Source organism: Piliocolobus tephrosceles, chromosome Y, assembly GCF_002776525.5.
Source record: "Piliocolobus tephrosceles isolate RC106 chromosome Y, ASM277652v3, whole genome shotgun sequence".
NCBI classification, from domain to species: domain Eukaryota; kingdom Metazoa; phylum Chordata; class Mammalia; order Primates; family Cercopithecidae; genus Piliocolobus; species Piliocolobus tephrosceles.
The window spans coordinates 22,292,874-22,298,044 of record NC_045456.1 but is presented as its reverse complement, the minus strand read 5'-3'; positions in this window follow the sequence as shown (position 1 = coordinate 22,298,044).

Sequence of the window (5,171 nt, the reverse complement as noted above, 5' to 3'; positions counted from 1 at the left end):
AAAATAAAATAAAAATAAAATAAAAAATAAAATAAAATATAGCCGGGCGCGGTGGCTCATGCCTGTCATCCCAGCACTGTGGGAGGCCAAGGCGGGTGGATCACAAGGTCAGCAGATCGAGACCATCCTGGCCAACATGGTGAAACCCCATCTTTACTAAAAGTACAAAAAATTAGCCGGGCATGGTGATGGGCGCCTGTAGTCCCAGCTACTCGGGAGTCTGAGGCAGGAGAATGGCGTGAACCCAAGAGGTGGAGCTTGCAGTGAGCCGAGATCACGCCACTGCACTCCAGCCTGGGCCACAGAGCGAGGCTCCATCTCAATAAATAAATAAATAAATAAATAAATAAATAAATAAATAAATAAATAAATAAATAAAAATAGGACTCTAATTTTCCTTCCACTTTTCTCTATAAAAACTGGCCGTAAGGAAATTCGTTCACCTCCCTTGTTTGACTGAAGATCCTAAGATTTCCGTTCCAGAGACGAAGAGGAATCCCATTCCTTTCTTCTGCCTCACACCCAGAAGAAAGGAGTTCTGCTCAGAGACACCAAGAAGAATCTAGAAAGACAGGCCTGGCTGGGTTTCCTCATTCATCCATTAGCCTTAGATCGGACCCTTTTCCGCCAGTTCTGTTTCTACACAGCCATCCAGACTGTGCTGAACCTGAGCTTAAAAATGAACAATTTCATGTCTGACACAGTGACCCACGCCTGTCATTTTAGCACTTTGAGAGGCAGAGGCAGACAGATCACTTAGGCCCAGGAGTTCAAGACCAGCCTGGGCAACATAGCGAGAGCTCGTGTGTACAAATACGTATTTTTAAAAACTGCCCAGGTGCGGTGGCTCACGCCTGTCATCCCAGCACTTTGGGAGGCCGAGGCAGGTGGATCACCTGAGATCAGGAGTTCAAGACCAGCCTGGCCAATATGGTGAAACCCCGTTTCTAATCAAAATACAAAAATTAGCCAGTAGTGGTGGCGGGCGCCTGTAATCTCAGCTACTCAGGAGGCTGAGGCAGGAGAATCACTTGAACCCAGAGGCGGAGGTTGCATTGAGCTGAGATCATGCCACTGCACTCCAACCTGGGCGACAGAGTGAGAGCCTGTCTCAAAAAAAACAAACAAGAAAAAAACAAAACAAAAAAACAAGAGAAAAATCAGGTTTACAGCACCTTCACAGGCTCCTGTTATCACTGATGTAAACCACACATAAAAATCTAATGCCTGCTCAGACATCTGAATGGATCTCTTCCCTCAGCTAAGGATATTCCACACTTATCCTGAAATAGTCTAGTTCAGGCCGTCAGAAAGAGCGGGGCCGGACGTGGCTCATTACAGCCTCCTGCCTTTAGAATTCCGGCACAGCTGACCAGCATTCCAGGAAAACCAAGATCGTAAGACTGACAAAACAGGACAGGCACAGTGGCTCATGCCTGTCATCCCAGAACTTTGGGAGGCAGAGGCGGGCGGATCATCTGAAGTCCGGAGTTTGAGACCAGCCTGGCCAATGTGGTGAAACCCCATCTCTACTAAAAATACAAAAAAAAAAAAAAAAATTATTTGAGTGTGATGGTGCATGCCTGTCATCCCAGCTGCTCGGGAGGCTGAGGCAGGAGAATTGCTCGAACCCAGGAGGTGGAGGTTGCAGTAAGCCGGCATCGCACCATTGCACCCCAGCCTGGGCGTTGCAGTGAGACTATCTCAATTAAAAAAAAAAAGAAAAAGAAAAAAAACAGAGATCATTAGATTGACAAAACAGGTGAGGCACGGTGGCTCACACCTGTAATCCCAGCACTTTGGGAGTCCAAGGCGGACAGTTGGCCTGAGGTCGGGAATTTGAGATCAGCCTGGCCAGCATGGTGAAACCCCGTCTCTACTAAAAATACACATGTGAGCCAGGTGTGGTGGGTGGGCACCTGTAATCCCAACTACTCAGGAGGGTGAGGCAGGAGAATTGCTTGAACCCCAGAGGCGGAGGTTGCAGTGAGCTCAGACCTCACCGCTGCAATCCAGTCTGGGCGACAGAGTGAGACTGTCTCAAAAAAAAAAAAAAAAGATAGACGAAACAGGCCTCTGCGTAGCAGACTTCAGAGAGAATAGATTGCCAGTGGGTTTTGCTCAAGTGAAGTTCCTTGTTGCTTTTAATGCTGAAGGGGTGGTCTGGTGCAGTGGCTCACGCCTGTCATCCCAGCACTTTGGGAGGCTGAGACGGGCGGATCACGAGGTCAGGAGATGGAGACCATCCTGGCTAACACAGTGAAACCCCGTCTCTACTGAAAATACAAAAAAATTAGCCGGGCGTGGTGGCGGGTGCCTGTAGTCCCAGCTACTCGGGAGGCTGAGGCCGAAGAATGACGTGAACCTGGGAGGTGGAGCTTTTTGTGCCACTGCACTGCAGCCTGGGCGACAGGGCAAGACTCCGTCTCAAAAAAAAAAAAGAGAGAATGGTGTGAACCCGGGAGGCAGAGGTTGCAGTGAGCCAAGATCGCGCTGCTGCACTCCAGCCTGGGTGACAGAGCAAGACTCCGTCTCTAAAATTAAAATAAAATAAAATAAAATTAAATTAAATTAAATTAAATTAAATTAAAAAATAAAATAAGTAAAATAAAATAAAAAAAATATAAAATACTGCTGAAGGGGTATCATGAGGCTTGTCTGACCTTCTCTTCCATCACAGTCTCCACCAGTTTTTCATGTTGTCATTGAAAAGAGTCAAACTCTGTGAAATATTTGAAGACATTTACTCTGAGCCAAATATGAGTGACCATGGCCCGTGACACAGCCCTCAGGAGGTCCTGAGAACGTGTGTCCAAGGTGGTCGGGGCACAGACTAGTTTTATACATTTTAGGGAGGCATGAGACATCAATCAAATACATTTAAGAAATGCATTGGCTTGGGCCGGGCACGGTGGCTCATGCCTGTAATCTCAGCACTTTGGAAGGCCGAGGCAGGCGGATCACAAGGTCAGGAGATCGAGACCAGCCTGGCCAACGTGTGAAACCCCGTCTCTACTAAAATACAAAAAATTAGCCAGGTGCAGCGGCATGCGCCTGTAATCCCAGCTACTGAGGAGGCTGAGACAGGAGAATCGCTTGAACCCAGGAGGCGGAGGTTGCAGTGAGCCGAGATCGCACCATTGTACTCCAACCTGGGCAATAGAGCAAGACTCCATCTCAAAAAAAAAAAAAAAAAAATGCATTGGTTTGGGCCGGGCACGGTAGCTCACGCCTGTAATCTCAGCACTTTGGAAGGCCAAGCCAGGCAGATCGCCTGAGGTCAGGAGTTCAAGACCAGCCTGAACAACGTGGCGAAACCCCGTCTCTACTAAAAACACAAAAACTAGCCGGGCGTGGTGGCGCACGTCTAAAATCCCAGCTACTCAGGACGCCGAGGCGGGAGCATTTCTTGAACTCAGGAGGCTGAAGTTGCAGTGAGCCGAGATCGCGCCGTTGCACTCCAGCTCTGGCGAAAGGGCAAGACTGTGTCTCAAAAAAAAAAAAAAAAGAGTGGGGGTCGGGCATGGTGGCTCACGCCTATAATCCCAGCACTTTGGGAGGCCAAGGCGAACGGATCACCTGAAGTCAGGAGTTCGAGACCAGCGTGACCGACATGGAGAAACCCCTTCTCTACTAAAAATACAAAATTTGTTAGGCGTGGTGGTGGGCACCTGTAATCCCAGCCACTCGGGAGGCTGAGGCAGGAGAATGGCTTGAACCCGGGAGGTGGAGGTTGCAGTGAGCTGAGATTGCACCACAGCACTCCAGCCTGGGTGACAGAGTGAGAGTCCATCTCAAAGAAAGAAAGAAAGAAAAAAACATGCGATAAGAATTTAAGGTTTGTAGGCATGACTCCCCAGATCCCTTAGATAGGAATTTTGGGGAAGATTAAAAAAATCAGAGCTTCACACTCAATGTTAACTCCAAAATGCCCTTGGCAGAGAGGAGGGGTGCACTCCGATGGTTATGGGGGCTTAGAATTTTATTTTTGTTTAACGATAGTTGGCCGGGCACGGTGGCTCACGCCTGTCATCGCAGCACTTTGGGAGGCCGAGGCAGGGGGATCACCTGAGGTCAGGAGTTCGAGACCAGCCTGGCCAACATGGCGAAACCCCGTCTCTACTAAAAATACAAAACTTAGCCAGGCGTGGTGGTGCCCGTCTGTAATCCCAGCTACTCAGCTACTGAGGCAGGAGAAGTGCTCGAACCCGGGAGGCGGAGGTTGCAGTGAGCCGAGATGGTCTCCGTCTCAAAACACAAAAAACAAAAAACTAAAGTAGCTAATAAGTAGCCCCTGAAAAGGACCTCAGTTTGGGACTTTTTGGTCCAATCATGGGAGAAAAATAAGACCTGGGGAATTCTTTCTGTGGACAGAAGAACATGCAGCGTGGGAAACCCAGTCTCACTTTCTTGGAAAGCTGGGTTCTCATCTGTTCTCAGAAGCTCCCTCTCAGCCACTAACCTTTAGGATAAGCTGACAAACAAGGGAGGTTTGAAATCCTGCCACTCGCAGCCTCTGGGTAATCCTTGGTTCTAGAGAGCTAGACACCAACCGCTCTGGGTCATGGGATTTTGGTTGTGGAAATTCTGTGGGCTCCAGAGGAATGAGTGTTTTTTGGTTTTGGTTTTTGTTGTTTTTGTTTTTTCGAGACAGAGTCTCGCTCTGTCACCCAGGCTGGAGTGCAGTGGTGCGATCTCGGCCCACTGCAAGCTCTGCCTCCCGGGTTCACGCCATTCTGCTGCCTCAGCCTCCCAAGTAGCTGGGGCTACAGGCACCTGCCACCATGCCTGGCTAATTTTTTGTATTTTTAGTAGAGACGGGGTTTCACCATGTTGGCCAGGATGGTCTCGATCTCCTGACCTCGTGATCCACCCACCTCAGCCTCCCAAAGTGCTGGGATGACAGGTGTGAGCCGCCGCGTCCGGCCTCGTTTTTTGTTTTAAGACGGAGTTTCACTCTTGCTGCTCAAGCTGGAGTGCGGTGGCATGATCTCGGCTCACTGCAACCTCCGCCTCCCGGGTTCAAGAGATTCTCCTGCCTCAGCCTCCCGAGTAGCTGGGATGACAGGCACCTGCCACCACGCCAGGCTAATTTTTGTGTTTTTAGTAGAGATGGGGTTTCACCATGTTGGCCAGGCTGGTCTCGAACTCCTGACCTCAAGTGATCCACC